Genomic DNA, 22,765 nt, shown 5'->3' with positions numbered 1-22,765 from the left:
CTAAAATCGTGAACATCTGAAACTTAATTCACTTCGGGTTTTCTTCAACATGGAGCTGACACATCTAACCAAAGTACTGAACTTTCATTCTGTCTGCAGTATATCTTGAACCTTTAACATTAATTCATGTTACAAACTGCTCGTCTCAGTGTAATGGGATATCGAAATGCACTGACAGGGATCGCTGTAAGAACTGGTTCCGTCCACGTAACAAACAAAGCCCCTTGGGGCGGTAATAGTCTGACTGAAAAGGGGAAAACTAATTTATGTTAGGCAACCGATACTCTCTTCATCTTCAAAAAGTGCTGTTAGACCTGACATTCATGCAAAGGCACAGCACCGTTGCTGAAAGACGTATGGAGTCAAATTTATCAAAGAAAGTCCATGCAAGCCTGGAATACGTGGCAAGTCTAGATTACAGCAATTTCAGAAATGAAGATGGTCTCTTGGCTACTTTCTAGTCTTATAATAAGTAAATTTAAGAAATGTTTCTCTGTTACATATATAAGCATTTAAGGGACTTGATACCAGTACAAAGTATTGTAAAAATAAAACAATATAAATAAATACTAAAAAAACCCAAAAAACCCCCCAAAAAACAAACGGTACCGGAATGCATCCGAATGGTTCTCAACTACTTCTGATGGTTGCCTTTGGTCCTGGAGAAAACTACCTTCAGGACACAATACTACCAAGTCGCTACGAGGTTACACTTGCCGCGGTATACACGTGGGGCATGTGTGATTGTTTGCTCATCTTTGTAGATGGTGTGGGGGAGGGGGGTTAATGGTGCTGTTTGAACACAACGCCGGGAAATATCCCTGTGTTTACGTCTCACCTGATTAGGTAGAACACGCTCTGTGATAGTCAGAGTGAAAACATCAACACTATCACAGACATCAACAACAAACATCCCAGTTGTTACCGGTTCTTGTGTAGCATTGATGAACAAATGACTGGTATTCAGTGACGCATCTGTAAACAGTTGTACTGCGGAATCGGTAGGATGAGGTTAATAGCTTACCAAGGTCATGTCAGATAGTTAGGTCTCCCAGAACGTCACGTCACGTCACGTCACGTCACGTCACGTCACGTCACGCCGTTATTGATAAATAAAAGGAAGGAAATACACCTGCTGTATCTTGAAAGTTGACGTCGCCTCACCGAGTAAACGAAATGTTTTGCTTCTGATCTGGAACCGAGACTATTTTCCCAGTCACTATGAGTCATTGTCCTGGTAGAAGCAAATGTACGTCAACAACGGTGTATACAGTTATCATATCTGATACATAGATGGATACTAACATTATAACATTATGTAAGCTGCTAAGATGTGTATAAACATCAAGTAAGTGGTATGAATGTATAAAAACGGTATGTCAACATGTCGGTGCGTGTGTGCGTGCGTGCATGCGTGCATGCGTGCGCGTGCGCGCGTGTGTGTTGGGACTGGGGACGCCTAGTAGTCTAAACGTCGCTCTTAAAGCTGAAAGCCCGGGTTCGATTCCACACATGGACCATTCCTGATGTCCCCCGCAGTGATATCCCTGGGATATTGTTAAAAGCTGCCTAAAACTAAACTCACTAGGCAGCACAAACCCGACTTTTGACAATCCGCAAAGCTGTTTTCACAAGACAAATCGTCATCACTGAGACATAACTTAAGGAGGCCTGTCAGCTTAATGTATGGGTAAAGCCTGAGATGTGCACCACTTTAGTGAAGTCAAGGAGCAAAGGGTGCTGACAAACACAGAAACTTAATCCGGGCGACTTGGAAGCCCGATGAAAGCTTTGTGCTACGCTAAAGGGACGCAACTCCGCACGGCAAATTCCTTTGCTTTGAGCCATCTGCCAGTCTGAACACACCGTCAACGGAAAATCTCATAATTCCTTGCACAATCGTGACAGTATCCACTGGGGTCGAATCCCAGTTTCTCTACGAGATTGAATCTTGCTTTTTCCAACACAGAATCTACAATAATTGGTTTAATTAACCTGTAAACGCCTGTGTTCACTTCGACCTCAATACTCATAATAAATACAGTTGAAAGATATTGTAAAAATATATATATATCGCCATACTTTTGGGAACGTTTTATCGGCGGGTACAAAAATAAATAAGTTAAAATAGTCATTAAACTTACTGGGCCGTTCAAATGATACTTGTATATTCTTGAATGTTTTCGTCAGCTTCATTAAATTTAATATTTAGACAATACGAATAACAAACAGTTTTGTTTGTACATCTACATCTTACATATAGCGATGTTTCATTCTCTAGAACGTTTCCAGCGAAAAATAACGAGATCACTGTCGAGCCGAGCCAGTCTTCACGCTCTCCAGGAGAATGTTTCCCAGACATATTGACTAATCTTTGCAAGGCGATATCTTTCTTTTTTTCCAGCTTTTTTTTCAACGACTATCGCGGTGTTTGCTAATATTTCTTGTTACTTAGTTGTTCTGCTGTCATTAATCCAATATTTGACAACTTTTCTGACACGCTCTTTCATCACAAGCGTCTGTTGACGCCATTCCCAAGCTTGACTGTCAGAATGTCGTACCTCTAATTAAATACGACTTGAAGCCAGCTGCCGCCCAAACCAATATACTGCATTCTAACCTCGTGTAAATGTGACCATGTAAATGGCTTTCCATAAATAACACTTCAATGATACTTTTTGTTTTTCGAGAAAAAAACGTTGACATATATTGAAAAAAGTGGGTACAACACCGATGATGTTGCTGTGGCGTAAAAAATAGTGAGAGATGCTTTGTATACTTGTGGCGGAAAATAACGACCATGACCTTGACCTTGACAAATATGGTTCTACCGGCAGAAAATGAGCTCGAGAACAGACTTTGGGCATAATGTTAGACATACATTGTAACAGTGAGTGGGTGAGTGAGTGATGTAAGATTTTACGCCCCTTTAAGCGTTTCTCCATCACTTACAAGAATTACAGAGTTTGTACCAACATTACAGAGTGACAATCGACTGCTTTAACATCTATGGTACCCTACCCACATTTATCAGATGAGGTCACCTCGGGGAAACGATATTTCTACGTTACAATATTTTCAATATTTGAACATTTACTAAATTCCTCGTTAACTCAGAAAGTCGGTTTACACGGGGAGTTTTTTGCACAGAAAGTCAGTTTATAAATAGGGTCAATTTACTCATTAAAAGGATCTTCACAAAGACTCGGTATAAACAGCCTGACTGTTTACAGAAGATGTATACGGAAAAGAACCGTCTTCCATGTAGACACCACTATATAACCACATGACTGATACGATCACGCTGGAGCTCAGTATCTGTGACATGTGGGGTAATCTGTTGGAGCAGACAGATATACATAGCCTCCACCTTTCAACACTTTCATCATTTCTTGTTTCAAGATCCGTGAAGGTCCGGGGTAGAATCGGCCTTCAGCATTAACCCATGCTTGCCATAAAAGGAGACTAAAGATCAGGTGGTCAGGTTCGCTGACTTGGTTGACACATGTCATCGGTTCCCAATTGCGCACATCGTTGGTCATGCTGTTGATCACTGGATTGTTTGGTCCAGACTCGAGTATTCATTATTGACACCCGCCATGTAGCTGGAATATAGCTGAGTGCTTCGTAAAACCTCACTCCCTTACTCATGTTTCAACATACAGGCTTGTGTACATTTCGCTTTGAGTGCAAGTGTATATTATTCGTTCCTCAAAGTTTCTATATGTTTGTACATACATACACCGTGTCATTGACTTCCAGAAGAGGACCAACAAAGTTCCATTGTCATTGAATAGAGTTTATAATCAAGACTAAAACACTGACCAGCGAGACAGTGAAGCAACACATTACTTATGAAAAGACGGTGATTCAGTGACGACAATAATATATACACAAAGAACTTAGTTAAGCAACCCTGATATCTCACGATTTTATAGAGCCCGATCTTGACACGTTGGAGCATATCTGGGACATCATGATCGGTCGTCGTGTGCAACAAAGCGACCCTCTTGTCCAGAATCCTGTCCAATTGGAAGCAGTTTACGCAACGAATGCCCATTCAGAAGATCAGGAGGCTGTCAGGGGGTATGAGGAGGAGAGTGATAGCTGTCATACAGTCACAAGGAGGTTACAGTTGGTGTTGACCTTGAAGACACGCACAAAGACATTTTGAATGTTAACAGTCCCCTATAAATTCAACATGAAACATTCTAGGGCCATTTTTGCACAAAGGTGGTTTTAAATGAACAATTGTCATGATAAAACAACATGGATTCCAATAATTTTGTCGTATTAAGAGTCAAGGGATCATACGGGAAAGAAAACCTCACCACGAGCAGTTTTATGCACGTGTTTGAAAACATCACCGAAAAGGACAGGGTGTGCTTAATTAAGTTTTTTTGTGCATATTTCATAACTATTCTTAGTTTACAATATTAAACATAGCACGCAGTCTTCCTTTAGGCTGCATTTGAACAGGATGCATTTATAAGTCCCTTTACTGCAATGAAGAAGGAAATTTCAATATTTTTCATTGACTTTCTGTCTGTGTTTCTTTGAAGTCATTACGTGCTTCACTGCACCATCGTGTGTACATCTAGTCTACATCTGGTCTTTGCTTTCCTTTGATGTTCCCGGATGATGTTGAGATAAACCTTTATATCCCAGTTTGTAATTGTGTTAGTGACTCACGCGGGATTCTCGCTGCCCAACAAAATGACAGTTTGATATAACATCTGGCATTGGTTTCATGACGTCAGGGCTAGTTTCGACGCCTGCAGGAGCCATGTTGTCATCAACAGTTGTTGTTATGCATTAACATCCACGCGCGGCTACAATACCGAGGTATGATCTGCAAAATAAATTTCATACCACCAGCAGTGCGTCTGAATGTTTTTTTCCCCTCAATTTGTAAAACGTTAAGTGCATATCCGTGAAGCATTGCCTTCACAATAGTTTTATGATAAATTGAAATGAAGACCTGTAGGTCCCGTAAACGCGGACCACACACAAAATAGATTTTACTGTCGCCTGCCACTTGTCAATAACACAATCTGTTGTATAATAAACACGTGTATATGAATCAGCAGGGCGCGGGGCGATATGTTATTCTCTTAGCGAGAGGGAACCAAGCACAATGGAGTCACACATCTCTCAAGGCGTTATATATTCCTCATGAAAGGCTTCACTGATAGACATTTGGAATTTCACATATTATGCCGTTTAAACAAGGATTCTGTGTCTGTACCGCACGACTTAAACATTTTATGTGTATTTGAAATTTTATAGAAACATTTGGAATAATACGTTACTTCCACTAACATAACACAGACATTTTTGTGCAAACGTAAAACTCATTCTTATGTGTAAATATAAAGTTTTTGTTTATGGATTAAGCGACATTCAATTGTTCTTTTTACTTCTTCGACGTAGATTTAGAGCCTTTTAGTGTGTTTTTCCTATTTTCTTTTCGAGAAGAAATATTTGACTCAGGTGAACTGTTCATCACGAACAATCCGTCTGAAAATCTCCGTAGTATGTCGTACAGATCTTGAAGCAAATACATGTATATCCAAGAAAGCCCACGTAATTCTAGGAAATGTGGCAAGTTTAGATGTCCACACCATCATGAAATGAAGAAATTTCCAGGGCTCCTGTTCATTATGTTTTATTTTTTCCCTATGGGCTTTTTTTATGTAAAATATGTTCGTTTCAGAGACTTGTTCGTCTAACTTCTAGGCTTCTCATCTCTGTCTGCATCCCGTTGGTGTTCGGGACAAGCAGACTTCGTATATTCGGGGTGTAGGATACACTGAATTATGTGTAGGATGGAAGGTGAAGGATATGAACCATGCTTTCCCCTGCAACATTCGCTAGGATTCAGGTATTAACACAGTGTTACATGCCTGGGAAACATTTGTGTCGTCTTAGAATGATGAAAGACATTTCTCTGTTACAGGCTGTCTTCATCCTTCTCTCAGAAGATAAACCTTTCACAGACGACGGAGCTTCCGGAAGACTAACTGACGTGCAGCCTCGGCAGTGACATACATCTGTAACAAGGAATATCTTCAGCAGTCATAAATTGTTCACGTGTCCTCGCCAGCGCCTGTTTCCGACACTATCATGCTCAAAATGGCCGCTATGACTGTGACTTCCGGTGCGAGGCAACTCATCAATGCCACTAGAAACAGATCGAGAAAGTCAGTTTTGACTTTATGATGACGAGGTGAACCAGACATGTTAACTTTCTACATTCTGTTGTGAAATATTACACTGATAAAGATATAAGTTCTATGCTCGTTGCCATGTTTTCGTGTATCAGCCATCACGCGTCGGTTATACTAATCAACATAAGTAATGGAGAAGCAGGCTCATACTATGACGTAAAAATAAACAATTACCCCGTGTTTAGGGATTGCTGAGGTGTTTTACATACGTTACATATGACAAACCACAAACTCTCGGTCCGACTCCGGGTAAGATCCGGGTAAGGATTCTTTATCTTTAGAAACCTGTGCTTGTCCTAGAGACGTAACGGGGGCGTAAGTCAGGATATTTGACTTAATCGATACCCAATTATCCTAATTCGATAATCAGGACGTGAATCGTTGGACTGTCTGATCCATACTGGTATTTACAGGTCGCCGTCACAGATGACAAACAAAAAAACCCCAAAAAACCAAACAAACAAAAAACAAAACAAAACAAAAAACAAAACAACAACAAAAAACAACAACAACAACAAAAAAACAAAAACAAAAAACCCAACAAATACACAAACAGTTCTTCTTCATAAGCCAAATATATGAGCATGTCCTTTAATCCGAAACACTTCCATCTCTTGTGAAATCCTTACGGCTTTTAAACTCTGACAAAACATTCTGTTTGGCAAAATATTTGAAAATTATACCAGAACTCGTCGTCCTCCGTATATTTCCCGCGTGCGTGGCTCGGGCATGGTGCACGGGAAATATGCTAACAGTCGCGATGCTCATGTATGTTTCGCCTCGAGTCAACATACATGGTACAATGGTCCTTGCTGTTTTGTTTAAGCATCATGTTTTGAAAATGAAGGTTTTAGTACAACAGGGAAATGCCATTATATGCCCCCTTAGTTGTTTTCTTCTCGACAGGTTATTTGTTCGCAATTACTATCATATGACCATCACTATATTTATATTAGTGTAGCACGTTATTATGTGTATTTTTTGTGTAAGCGCTTTAGATTTATACAGATTTAAACAATTGTAACATGCTTTTTCACCGTGTTTTGTCATAAAATCGGAGACGAGGTCGACGATTAAAAATGCACAAGTTACAGGATGGGAGCTCGAACCTCTCTGACTAAGCAGATTGTCCAATATTGAAACCATTCATTATCAAACTGACCTGACGTTTTTAATTCTATGTGTACTAGTGACAAGCAAACTGGCCGTTTGTACAATATGATGGATTGTTTAAATAATGGAGTGACGCCACAGATGTTATTTAAATATAAACATTTTTGCGCATTTTCAGAGCTAATTATTTTTGATATTCGCAGTCTCAGACAAACGCAGTGCAACGCTGTAGATCTGACGTGGTATCTGCATACAGACATCGTTTGCGATTCGTCGTATTATAAGTGTTGTAGAGGTAGCTGTTCACTGAGTTCATGCTAAATTTTCTTTTTTACCCACTTCATAGCTATACTGATTTATCAAATTCATGGGTAATGGTTTATCAAGTTCATGGGTAATGGTTTATCAAGTTCAGGGTTAATAGTTTATCAGGTTCATGGATAATGAGTTATCAGGTTCATGGGTAATGAGTTATCGGGTATATGGATAATGAGTTATCAAGTTCATAGGTGATGGTTTATTAACTTCATGGGTAATGACTTATCACGTTCACTGGTAATGGTTTATCGAGTTCATGGGTAATGGTTTATCAAGTTCATGGGTAATGGTTTACCAAGTTCATAGGTAACGGTTTATATAGTTATAGAATTCTCGAGTTCACAGTTAATGGTCAGTTGTGTTCTCTAAGGTATAGGGAGGAGTATTGTGAAATGTCACTGAGTTCAATTTACTACAATTGTTTCTTCTACGTGGAAACGGCCCTGAAACATCTTGCTCTGTTCAGCAGGGGTGACTATAGTCAGGGGCGTGAAATTCTATCTGTTCACTGTATGTCTTTCCCTGCGATGTAATTTTCATTACGGCCCACGCATGTCATAACATAAATAACTTTGTTCTTCTGTCGTTATGCTTTGTTTGATGGTAAATATCTTGTCATTTGGAAAGGCGTATCCATTCCTAATATGTTGACATATTACCACACATGTTGGACATCTTGACTGCATTCAATCATGTCACGACTTGCCAGATTTATGTGAGGTGGGGTGAAAGGAAGTATACTGCAGCGTTCAAGAATCGTGCAGTTATATACGTACAGAGTCTAAGTGAACGATAGAGAGAGGAAGAGTGGAGAGACAGAGTAAGCGAGAAAGAGCCAGACAGAGGAGAGAGAGAGAGAGAGAGAGAGAGAGAGAGAGAGAGAGAGAGAGAGAGAGAGAGATGTTCATTGTCACGTTCTTAGTATAATACAGAATCTAACAACTGCATTATGAGTTCTTCCTGCGATTCGAAACTTAGAGTAAGGCATGTAATCGCCAGCATTATAATATGTTACAGGCATGTTAGTGCCGTTTTTATAATGCACGCCCACCTGAGATACGATGCCACAATTCAATATGGATACACAACTCAGACACCGAGGCGACCGTTCCCTGTGTCACACTTACAGGCAGGGTAATAACAAGCATTATCTTGTGACTCACCACGGGATGGATTCCGCTCACCGAGCAGAGACTGTACTTTCTACACGTTGGGAGAGATTAGATCACGGTTGATAATTACGCTGTCGCTGTTTCCTATACGGGATAAACACATTCAGTACCTAAGATGTTATATAGACTGAATTTTAGATTCGAACTCAGGATAACGACAGGATCACGTGAATGGAGAATCTTTTACAACGTCGGAGGCCTGCGTGGCATATTGTCTGTCTCACATTCCCTGAACTATGTTATTTTCCCCAGTGTTTATAGCCATCTCTGCTCTGCTAATGCCTTATCTAACTGAAGCATTTGTTGCAATCAAAATGTATATTCAGAGACTATGCGTTAGCCTATGCAGAGAGTTAATCACTCCTCAGTCCTCTGTAACAGTGGGGTTCCTGGCTCCGTGAAACCGATACGCCGTAAAATATTCAAAGTAGCGGAAAACCGAAATCGCTCTCAATTATTTCTGTTTTATGAGGTGCGGCTTAAACAGGACTCGGGAGCACACCCATCAAACATTCATCAGCAACAACGACATTCACCACGTGGCGACAGCAACGTTGTCCGTCCTCACATCCTTCTGTGGCTCAAATTCCTGAACGCTGTAACAGTGGCGAGATCATGTGTCTGACAACCTTTCAAAGGGAAATAAGCGTTCAAGTGAATTATATCATTTATCACAACTCTGAATGTTCTCAAACGAAAGCATGTATTTCAAACATTGTCTGACATTTTGTGGAAATTGTGTTGATTTTGAATAAATTATTATCGATTAAATATAACTCACATAGGATGAAAAATGGCAAAGAGAAAAAAGACAGTTTTCACAACTTATTCAAATACATCATGGTGGATATAACAGTATTTCCAGTACTTTGTCCCAGCAGACATAATACCCCGTCTAGACTTTTCTTGATTCGTCTTGTCCTCCAAAACACCACAATTCACTATGCGATTGCATCTCTTGTGAATGCCAGGAGCTTTGGATCTTTGGTTCGTATGCTTTCATTCTTCGGGGTTTGTCTGAGCTTTACTAGGTTCCAATTATTTGATAAACGTCTCACATCTGTATCTTTGAAGACACCGTGTAAAATAAGTGGAATACTGTTCAGATCCGCGTTAAGCAACATCACATTCTGTTTAACCCTGACTTTACTCAGAATATACTTGTTTCATATACTTGTATATTCGAATATTTCATGACATTATTAAGAAGGTATAGTGTCGCTGGGTATAGCCTAGTGGTTACAGCTTCCGTTCGTCAGTCCCAAGACTCGTGTTCGATTCCCTACAAGGATACGATGTGTGAAGCCCATTTCAGGTGATATTATTGGAATGTCGCTAAAAGCGGCGTAAAACTATACTGACTGACACACTATGAAACTACAACTGATTTTTGTGTGTAATCGTGTGTCGTCTTTGTCCTTTCTTGTGAAATATACTAACTCCAGGAATACAATTATTTGTACTACACAAAACAGGTCCTCATAATATGACGAGCACATTTTGAAATATATGTGACATATCAGATTGTTTCCATAAAAAATATGGTAATAAATGTCATGATGACCCTTTAAGGCGTCTGTGGACTTCCGTGTGATGCTCGCAAGGCAGAGCGAGATGGTTGATCGCACATTTACAATCTCCCTTACACATAACAACCTGCATTAGACAAGCCATATATACGGTGTATCCTGCTGATTAGAGAGGTTACGTGAGCCTGGTGGTAATAATAGCTTCGCGGTTGTCAGGTGTTGAATGTTGACAGTAATAGCAGTTCATCACGTCTCTTGCAAATTTCACCATTAACACAATAAATCACACGCTCTGGTCGATATCGAGACACGCAAGACACGCACTTCGCGAGACTTCTCCATTCATAACCTAGCCGTTCATGATATTCATGACATAATTCACGGACACATACAACCAGTCTGTGACAAATGTGAAATTCAATATGGCGACTTCAGGGTGACTAATAGCGCGGAAAGCCTCTCCGCCATGTTTGCAACTTTTTAGACATGCGTAGAAGCGACATTCCCCCAGAAACACAGCCAGTTGTACTAGATGAACACTGACAGCCGGAAGGTTTGAAAAAAATAGATGAAAAGAGTGATAGGTGCGTTTTGACATACGGCAAGATTGTGAGATAACAGAACGGGAGACTTAAACCAAGCGTACTAACAGCAAACATAGAAATATGGCGGCCATGTTACTACAACTCGTTGATTGTGTCCCTGCTATGCGTTATCTGTAAGAGGGTGAAGGGAGTTTTCATCTTTCATTTCATTTTCTTCAATGTATTCAAGCTCACCTCAACTTATTTTGTCGTAACGCCCGGAACATATGCTTACTCAAATATTCCTTAACGTGTTATAAACATGATGTACGTCATTCATACGGGGACTGGGACGGGGATTGAGGACGGAGACTGGTGACGGGGGAACGGGGGCTGGGGGCTGGGGGCAGGGGACTGGGGACTTGGGACTGGGACGGGTTCTTTGATGCTCCCTCCAATAATCGTCAATGAGTAAGTCATTACCGACAGCTGTCACTTAACATCATTGTATCGTAAGCGACCGAACCAAATGCTCACTGGGGTGTAGGACATATCGTCTCTGTTAGAATTATGTCGCAAGGGAGATAATTTCTTCCCATTCAAAGATCAATTGATTCCACCCTGTCACTCGATAATCGATATACATCAGTGATAGTTGAACATGAACATAATGGTACTTATCTAGGTGAATTTTCTTAGTTTTTTTTTTCAAGAAAGAGGAAGTTTACATTTGGACTGCAATAAATATCCTTTGTGTGGTAGGTGATCAACATGGGCACCATTGGGGAATACCCCAGCTATATCGCACCGGTGAGTGGACAATCGGGGCTTGTCCAGACAATCCAGTGATTAGTGCCAAGAACATCTGGCAAGTCAACCAGCCTGATCGTAAGATGCATTTCACTCAAAGCCACAGCTGCCGAAGACCACTACTGAAGACCACCATTGAAGACCACTACTGAAGACCACTACTGAAGACCACTATTGAAGACCACTACTGAAGACCACTATTGAAGACCACTACTGAAGACCACTATTGAAGACCACTACTGAAGACCACTATTGAAGACCACTACTGAAGACCACTATTGAAGACCACTACTGAAGACCACCATTGAAGACCACTACTGAGGACCACTATTGAAGACCACTACTGAAGACCATTATTGAAGACCACTACTGAAGACCACTACCGAAGACCATTAGCTACTAATTAGCAAGGAATCTCTAGAAATACGACACATTCATCTGAACATAGCATATGTATATACAATGATCATAGGGGACGGGAATGGGGGACTATATATATATATTGCATCATGTAAACAATGTATGAGCAACTATTGTTGCATCATGTAAACAATGTATGTGCAACTATTCTTGCATCATGTAAACAATGTGTGGGCAACTATTGTTGCATCATGTAAACAATGTGTGGGCAACTATTGTTGCATCATGTAAACAATGTATGTGCAACTATTCTTGCATCATGTAAACAATGTGTGGGCAACTATTGTTGCATCATGTAAACAATGTATGAGTAACTATTGTTGCATCATGTAAACAATGTGTGGGCAACTATTGTTGCATCATGTAAACAATGTATGTGCAACTATTCTTGCATCATGTAAACAATGTGTGGGCAACTATTGTTGCATCATGTAAACAATGTATGAGTAACTATTGTTGCATTGCGTGGATATGTACTCTGTAACGGTGTATACAAAAATTGTTTCATTATGTAACCTAGGTATGTACCACAAATTGTATTTTGTGATGCACGCATGCACATTTATTCCTTGTATTGTGTAATGTGGGTATGTACAACAGTTGTTGCAATTGTTGTATCATGTAAGATGGGCATGAACACAGTCCTGTACGGTTAGATAACCAAACGTAAAATGTCATATAATGTGAAAAATGTAACTAAAGAAAGACTGCGATCAAAGAGGCAATGTCTGGGAGAAGCGCAAAAATAGCATATTTTAATCTTGGAACAGGCTTACAGAAATATGGTGTGGTTCCCACGGAGGATGTTGACCAGGAATATGTATTGCCCGATATCCAGCTAACATTACACAGAGCGCGAATACCCTTACAGATTGGAAAATAGTGCATGCGTTTCATGTTTTTACGAATAATGCTTAAAAAACACCATAAAAATATCATAGTGGGAATGTTCCGTACATCTGTCAGTCCCCGTAATGGCAACTGTGAAGTAAATGTGATGCTCTGTCACACACCTGTCGTAAGGCATGTCTGTTTACGAGGTGAGGGTAACACAATCTGCCACATACTGATAGACGAAGCGGCAGCAAACATATGAAAAATATGAAGACCAGCCCAATATCAGTAACACATACATGTTTAACCCACACATGTTGCTAATCAGCCTTGAATGGCGAAGAAGCACAATGTGTCTAAACCAGTCTTAATCAATGACATGTTACAATTTAATCCTTTGGACACCCAAAAGTCCAGAAACTCTTATCCCTGTGACCACTTTCTGACATAAGATTTAACAAAATTATTTATGCAGTTGTCAAGAATATTAATGTAGAATGGGTGAACGAAAATGAAGAATTGTTTTTTCGGAAACTCAAAAACCCGCTCGGCCGAATGATTCCCTTTCCATTTTGAAGACAATCTCGGATTTGACGAGGCATACTCCTGATCAAATTTCAAATGTCAACTTGGTTCATTCCACCCCATTCGTCCTGCAGGACAGTGCCAAGAAACATTTAGTTTCAATGGTCACTGAAAAATCTTTCGGGACGGCTATCTGGATCCGTCTATGCGCTATTTGCCTGTCAACATCTTGATAGTAAATCTGACTACGAAACGTCAAGAGCTCGAACTAAAACGCTCTCTCTTGGGCTCTCTCTCTAACTCTCTGATTCTCTCCCTCTCTGACTCTCTTTCTTTCTCTTTCTCATTTTCGAATAGTATATGTGCAACATATCTGCATGCTAGTCTATATTTCTACAATACGGAAATACCTACTGGCTTAACTCACAATACAAATTTCCAGCGTTTAGAAATGAAAACGTCATAACACCAGAGCCGGTTTTAGCAGTCACCAAGCCTCAGATATTCTCATAATAACTTGAACTGATGTTACTATCAACTTGTCGGCATGAGGAGTTCACGTCGTTTTATAACTGACGCGTTGTTCAAAGCGGTGTTATATTCCACTCACTCACTCAAATCGGTAAAAAGCATGTTCAGTGTTACTTCAGATTACCTGACTCACTAGTAATAATAACAGCACATTAATCATAATAACTGTATCTTTCACAAACGCCTGGTGTCACGACTAATTTGAGTATTCCATTCATGTAACTTTCATCACGTTTTTCCTTTTATGCCCATTATATCTGTTTCGGCAGATAATCGAAACTGATTATTTGCACTTAACTTCTAAATGTCATTGCTTTCATAAGGTTATTTATCGTTAAAAGAACTTGCAAATTCGTGGGGTTTCGAAAATAGTTAAAACGTTGGCCAGTCACGCTGAAGACCCGGGTTTGATTCCCCACATGGGTATAATGCGTAAAGCCCATTTCTGGTGTCCCCTGCTGTGATATTGGTAGAATATTGCTAAAGCGGCGTAAAACCATAATCACTCACACAGAAACTGATTATTTTCATGATTCCTTGTGAACACTGCAACAATTCATTGACCATCCTCCATGTCCGTGACTCATTGTTAGAGAAACTACTGGTATTTTTCAATATCCAAATGAATTTCATTCACACATTCTTTACATCTATTGGTATTTTATCGTTATAAGCCTGAAACACACAGAATCCTTTTCATTATGTTAACAGCTTTTCCAGTTTGAAGAGCATAACATCAAACTACACGTATGTGAATATACACAAATCGTTTAGCGAAAGAAAGGACAAAATGACAACAATCGTAAGCGAATTGAGAAAAAGTATACTACACACACGAACTTACGGAACAACCCGATCATTGGATTCAGTGACAGATTTGAGAAGCAATACGAAAGAATCGGATGTTGTAATTTCTGTTGTAATATCGGAACAAATATGGCATGACATTGTTAAATATTTTCTGTCTATAACGATTATTCGCACATTATTATCACAGTTTATACTGTGACTAGTTCTGGTGATCTTGAATGAAACCCTGTTGTTCACTGTTGTTTTCTTTTCTGCACGAATATAGCCATGTAAACCAGGAAAGGCAGTGGCGATTACTATGAACAACGTCACACCGTGCCCCACACGGAACCATCCGATCTTCATTATACGGTTTCTGTAGCAAACGCGGTATTGATGAGATCTGTTCAGACCAGGAATCCCCATTATTAGATTCTTTACGATGTAGGTAAAATGGATGCTGGTGTAGTTTTGTGCTCTTGACACAGCGACGTAGTTTGTGACATTGTACTAATCGCTGAAACGTTAGAAATGCTGAGCACGTTGATTACCTCTTCACGACATGCTATTTCCCTGACAACTACTCTTTGCACATATCGTCTATCCAAACATACCCGCAGTTTTGAGACACAGGGAGACTATTTCTAGTCGTTCTTTCGCTATATCCGACCGCAGATGCCAATCAGCAACTGGCACTGACATATCTCGTTGATATATCTTCTCGATATGTGTGCAGATATATCAAACATACCTTGTTTGCAACTGCTGGGGCTGTGGTATCTGCCGACATACCCGAGCATGCATTCAAGTGCATGTTGACGTCACATACAATATCAGATGTTCCGTCTGTCAGTAACGACCGCGGCAACAGACCAACTCGATCATGTTCCGTTTTCAGCGACAGGTTTTTGGTATTTCCACATGTCCGTTAGAAAAATGTAGACTTCCGGTGACGCAGCACTAACGTGCAGGAAATTAAGATCAAACGGAAAGCAGAAACAGCGAAATGTCAACACGGCAAGCTAAAACTTCGGCCTCGGGTTCCAGACAGTATTGGTGCCATGTGCCGCCGAGGTTTGAAAACAGCATCTTGGCGGGAATCACAAAAAGTGGGAACTGATTTGGCAGCAAGAAATTAATTATCCTCTTGCTGACATTGTTACATTCATGATTTTTACAAACATGTTCTCGTTTACGTCTAGTCGTATGGAGATGGTATCTAGTGTCTCAGACTTCAGACTATTAACCTCGCGAAGATTCCGGGGGAAGAATGGATTCTCGTTGTCGTAAGTGACAACTGAAGAGAATGCGGATCACAGTGAATTTTTTGCTGTATGTCATCGTGTTCCAATGGAATTGTGCTCACGCTTTCACCCAATGGTTTGTCTGGACAATGGGTCTTTAAAACAGCTGTTATAATTGTATAAAGGGAACCGAAGCTCGGGGCAATTGACGGCCTAGCAAATGGATTCTTCCTTGTGTCATTTTGTCGATCGTCTTAGTGGACAGAATGTCTTGCTTGACAGCGGAGGGATGGGGGTTCGATGCACGATGTTACTTGTAATCCTTCCTAAGCGGATTAAAACAACAATTGGAGTGCGCCCGAGTGGGGTATCCGTGTTTTGCTTCCCACACACGCACACGTACATCGCAAAAAGCAAAGTAAAACCCCACCTCAGTATTTTGTTAGTAGCTTTTACAAGGGAAATCACTGCAGTTGTACATCAAATCATCCTACAAGGAGTTAACCACAGTTTCAAACAAGTAATTACATTTAGACCTGGCTAGACTGGATAGCCTCCGTTTAAGTGCAATACACAGAATTCCACAGACAAGCCCCATGAGAACCGATAATAAAGTGGTACGTGAATATTTGCATGCCGTTTTGCATACGGACCAGTACTGGTGATTATATATGATGCTATCAATCCATCTAGAATAGCTCCTTACTTACAGCAGAAATAATCAGTTCTGCATGGCACACAACCATGTCATCACGTCCTGCTGTGTGTCAAACGTGTTGTACATCACGTACATAACACTTATCTATCTCACCGAGTAAAACAAAACCTATTCTGGTTTAAAGTTTAATGAGGAACATCTTAGTCTGTCACCGAACTGACTCATGTTCACCCATTTGCATGCAGTGTTGTGGAAATGTGCTCGGAGTCAGCTCTAGGGATCGCGTTTAAACTGCGTATGAGAACATGCCTCTTTCATAGCATTCCGATTACGCATTTTGATCTATGTACTTGTTTCAGTAGGATGATTAGAAGTTAGAAGTATGATAGAACAAGTATATATGGATGACAAGTTCTTTAATTCAAGAGCTTGTCATCCATATATACTTGTCCTATCTTGATTTGTGTAGTAGGTTTAAGTATGTATGATCCACATCAATTGGTCTATACCCCTGATATCACGTCTATTTCTAGCTATGCTCCCGCTTTGTACGAAATGGGGATGAGAAAGGGAAAGTCTTCTTGCATTAAAAGTGATCATCAGCTACAGTGAATTGAAAGTAATCACCACTAACACATATTGGTCACCCTCCTATTGACCATGGCAACAGTAACACATATTGGTCACCTTCCGCAATACCATGACAACAGTCGAAAATACTGAAAATCGTTCGAATTACCCTGACAACAGTGTGACATACTTAACATCGTTCGATTTACCACGACAACAGTCTGACATACTGAACACCTTTCTAATTACCTTGACGACAGTAAGACACATTGATCACCTTCCGAATAGTCATGAAAACAGTCTGACATTCAGAACACATCCCTAATTACCTAGAGCACAGTATGACATAAAAATGTGAATCATTTATAAATAATGACATTTCTTAAAGGCACAAGTGTGAATATCACAACAATATTATACAAATAAAAAGAATGCGACCGAAACATGTCATAATCTGTTGTACCTCCTACGGCAATGATATATTTTCAAATGTCAAACATCATCCGTGAAGGGCAGGTCTTGCTCCAAGGCTGTTCTTAACGCTAAGCTCGTGGATGTATGGTAATTCAATCCTTTAAAGCGGCAAGTCCAGATAAACGTACAGTGTAAATCCTATATATATCATTTTAGAAATTATTATTTTAACTATTAATCATTACCTCAGAGACTCGTGCAAGTGTAGTGAAGGATCGGAATAACACACTACCGTCAATGACAGGCAATTAACACGTCTTGAGTAGCCACGGGAATATTATCATGTGATTACTCCTTTCATCGTAAAGAAATAGTCTACTCCTAAAGATCACCCGAGTTTTTCATGCTACTATTCCTAATCCCTTAAGGCGTATCACAAAAATATAACAGAAACGTAATATTCTTTCATTTCTGTGTTGTACGTATTCCCAAGATAAATAAATAAATGTTTTACCCGGCTATGTGACTCAGGTCCTCAATGTGTCTCCATACAAATGCAATTAACATCGAACGTTTAACGGCGTTTATTAGACCCAAAACACAGACATAACAGTCATACTTAGTCACAATCTCTATTGTTATTTTCTATAAAGACTGGATAATCTATTTTGAAAAAAATGCTTTGCTCTTGAAGAGAGGAAATGTCATTTAGGCGATCACTCATCTTGACACAAAGCTATGTTTTGTAGGAATAAAGGTGAAACACGATGACAATGTTGCATAGTCGAAGTTATATGATTACACGGAAGCAGATTTGTCAACATTTTAAAGAGCAAAGAATATCATCCATGACTTTCCGTGAATAAGATACTATGACCTCAATTTCGGATAAAGAAAGAAGTGCTTCTCGACCGTGTTTACTTGTCCGATCTTTGATTCGTGTGAGAAAGAATAAGTATTGCAAATACACAATTTATACTTTGCTCAAATAGATATAAACTGCGAGTCAAAAGTAGAAGTGCTTCTTCTCCGTGTATATTTCAGCAATCTTCGATATGATATTGATATTGTTAAAATTTAAGATACACTTTACCAAACTACAACGTTGGTTATCAAAACGTTGCCGGTCTGAAAACAGTCGCTTAAGCACTACAGCGTCGAGGTCCAAAACACAACCCGTAAAGATCCGGGTTACAATTGATCTTCAGTAACTCAGGAGACTAACGGGATAGGGTGGCCAGGTTCGCTGACTTGTTTCACACATGTCATCGTATCCCAATAGAGCGGAACGATGCTCGCGATATTGACCACTGGATTGTCTGGTCCAGATTCGACTTTTTACACACTGCCGTCATATTGCAGGACTATTGCTGAGTGCGGTGTAAAGTTAAACTCACTCACTCTCCAGCTTGTTCGAAGACAGTCACCGACATACTGCAAACTCGAGGTTCAAGAAGCCCGTATCAAATTGATCACTTTCGAATTATCTTTTTTGTTGATTTTTTTATTTAAACTTATTTTATTCATTGAAGAAAAGGATTGGGCACAAGTCCAGCTTAAAGATGCCCTCTCCCACTTTTGTTTTAGGTTTTGCCACTATCTAACAAGGTTGTACATTTGTTTTTAGCCGACAGTTATCTATCTTCATAACTTAAGAGCGCCCTTCACTTTAAAATCTATTTTAAGTGTTATGACTAATGGGGAAATCATAAGCATAGTTTACATTCCATTTCTGATTGTAGGGCAGCGAATATGGTTTTGTGGTTGAACTCTACCATCTGCAATATTCCAACTATTTAACCTCTCCTGTAAATGAGGAGCTTGGACAGACAAACCTATGACTGATAATACGTACAACGCCCTTCACCATAGGGGTGACATGCAATGAACCAGGTGACTTGGCCGACAGCCCGATCCATTAAGTCTCTCTGTACGAGAAGCATGTGATACACGGAGTTTTTTTCTAACACGGAACCCCACCCGCAGCTTTGAATCCGACCGTCAAGCAACAACGGCATGTCCTCTCCCATTATCAGAAGAAACATCTGCTGGACGCTGGGACCAGTGTGCCATGGGTTCTGGCTTCGCCTTGAACATGTGCTAAATAATCACTGGTCTCAGCCATCTGAAACGAGTTCATGGTTGATCAACACTGATATGTAAAGTACAGCGTTGATGACAGACACCATTAATATTACGTTGTGTCAAACGAAAATAAGTCCTGATGCAGTGGGAAAAAAGAATTCAAGAACTTTTACTTTCATTGTGAAGTTACAGTGAGTGAGTTCAGTTTTGAGCCGCTTTAAGTAATATTCTAACAATATCACGGCAAATGGGCCTCACGCATTGTACCCATGTGGGGAATTGAACTCGTGTCTGTAGTGTGACACTTTAACTACTGGGCTACCCCCACCACCCTGTAAAGTAACAAGAATGTCACCGGGTGCTCGCGGGCGACGCATGGGAGAGGAGTTTATCTGCCATACAATTGTCGGTGAGGCCATTCCCTGCAGTAAACCCACACAGTCTAAATGACTGTGGTTTTAGGTATTTCACCCACAGAGTTCAATTACATAGTTAAAACTAGAAAACCTGAATAATTTCTTTATTGTCTGTCACGAAGTTTCGGGGCTATCGGGTGCCGTTTCCCATTTGAGGCTCTGCACTAATATAGACTGATATATGTCGTCGTGGTATGGGTTTTCAGAAGCATAAAACATCCGTTTCTTCCAGCTTTTCGCATAAATAATTGTAAAACATGTGACTAATGCATTAAAGAAAATATTATGTTAATCACACGTTTGTTCACAATGTCTGCTTGACGCCACACACCGAGACGCAGAGCGAGAAAACACTGTCGTCCGAAAACCTGTGATGTCCGAAAATGTATATCAATATTTATCAGTGAATGTATTACACAACGGGCTGACATATTGTTTTTAAAGTAAATCATGTTTCCTCATAGTACAGCAAATACCGTCCAATTCACTTTCAGTGATCAAGGCTCGACAATCTGCCGAAAGGAATATAATTATCACCAATGTCGATATTTTTTTACCGCCATTTTGTGCCAAAATATGCGTTTTACACATACAAGTACTTACCAAACACATTAAACGATCATCAAAGCTGACCATGAACTCAGAACAGGCTGGCTAGTTTTTAAAGAAATATCGAAAAAAATATATTATCAAAACCTATGGTTTAACAAAAAGAGGCTTTTGACAACATTATGATTCATGTAGATTCCATGTGCATTGTATTGAATGGGCAATTCACTGGTCACCCCCATTTTGGTAAAGATGTTACCATGAATTGACAAAGTGATTTCCTGTCAGAGTGATTTGTATACATGGAAGACGGTTTTGTGTGATCGTTAACTTTTATTGATAATCCAAGTACGTATTCTCATCTTGTGAGTGAACGCTGACCATAGTTGAGCCCTCCGTCATTTTGGGAAGAATATCTGTCGTTTTGGCCTGTCATGGCGTGACTGAAATATTGTGGAACATCGCTAAATCACTCCAGCATAGTTTTTATTTCAAATGTTTTCACTGGATCTACACATTGATTCAAAAGGGAAAAAATAATAATCGATCTATATATTTGTTGAACGGGATGTTCACACGCGCATCTTAATCGTCCCTGTCCTATCCTCATCAATCAAACTGAATATTGGAAATGTTCGAAACGACTCACTATACGTGGTCAAATAGTCATTGGCGGTCAACCGATTCCTGTGACCTCACTGGCCAGTATATGTGTCCAGGATGATCAATTACCCCCCTCGAAGCACGTGCAAACACTGGCTTAGTCCTAAACCGCAAGGGTCACATCTCCACACCACAACCACTTCAAGATGATCAAACGTTAAGCACTGCCATACGACGTCGTGAAGAGGCGTGGTGGTACGGTAAATACAAGGTCCGTCGGACTTAATCCATCACTCTACGCTTAAACCGTGACAGAAGAACTAGATGAAACACATAAATCAAGCAGGTTTCAATATGACCGTTGCATTCCGCAGCTACGTTGATTGCTTCTGTTCCAGTTTAACCTCCCGATCAATCTGAGAGCCTACTTGGGCGCCCACCACGACCATGTTCAGGATTAACGCCTTAATACCAAAGACAAACAAACCATCCCAGCTAATCTGCCGGGCTTGTCTGGAGCAGTCATAAACAATTCCCAATGCATCATATTCAGCCAGTGTTTAAGCTTCAGTTGTTGCTCTGTCTCTTATTCTATTACGCTTGGTGAGCTCTCTCAGAAGCAAGCGACTCTTGTGATTTACTGGTCCTATACTTTAGATGAGAGTGCTGTTACAGGCGGAAGCGGAGTGGTGAACTGTCCCAGTGGGACTGAGAGTGTTAGCTACACTTGAAGGAACACGGATATCGTCATATTATACGTCCACCACAGTAAGGTAGGTGTTGAGCAACTCCAACCCTTGTATGTTGTAAATCACTGTTGTCGGACGGGCGTACAGGCGCAACACCAGTTTACGTCTTGTCGGGTCAGGTTGGACAGACAGCTCCGTTTTTACATCAGACAAGGTTAATCTAGTTCCTTGTGTTTGTCCTGAGATAGTTTTATATACGGGGGATTTAATAGCAATGCCAAAGTATAACGTTAGTCGACCAATGCTATTTACTACTACTACTACTACTACTACTACTACTACTACTACTACTACTATCACTGATGCTACTACTCTTTCTACTAGTAATACTTCGACTACTGCTGCCACAACGACTGTTGCTAAAACTATCATTACTGCGACTTCTGACGCTCTGCTGCTGCTGTTGCTGAAGGATGAGACTATTTCTGTGGATATACAACTTCTTAAGTCTGTATAAACGCCGTTTCGACATTGATTCTAATGCCGTTGTCAGGCAAGTACTACCGCTACTATATCTCTCTCTCATTACGCAAAGAATGTCTGCCGCTTCGAATCTGAATTTGTAAGATGACACCTCTTTAGAGACACAACAAATGTTTCCTCCAGTACGTAGCGTACAACCTCAAGTTTACGACATTCAACCAGACAATTCAATCTATCAATACGAAAATGAACATCTTTC

The 22,765-nt window shown here is 40.2% G+C and overlaps 1 protein-coding gene across 1 annotated transcript in view; it reads left to right on the top strand.

The window, feature by feature from the left end:
* The first annotated feature begins 21,949 nt into the window (after positions 1-21,949).
* Positions 21,950-22,765, top strand: part of LOC137283663 (heparan sulfate glucosamine 3-O-sulfotransferase 6-like) — a 44,622-nt gene continuing 43,806 nt past the window's right edge. The window contains exon 1 of the mRNA XM_067815294.1: positions 21,950-22,111. The gene's annotated coding sequence lies outside the window, so the exon portion shown is untranslated. The remainder of the gene's footprint in view (positions 22,112-22,765) is intronic.

The sequence above is a fragment of the Haliotis asinina genome, chromosome 5, assembly GCF_037392515.1.
Source record: "Haliotis asinina isolate JCU_RB_2024 chromosome 5, JCU_Hal_asi_v2, whole genome shotgun sequence".
Lineage (NCBI taxonomy): Eukaryota > Metazoa > Mollusca > Gastropoda > Lepetellida > Haliotidae > Haliotis > Haliotis asinina.
The sequence above is the reverse complement of the archived record's forward strand: the minus strand, read 5'-3'. Positions and strand labels throughout refer to the sequence as shown.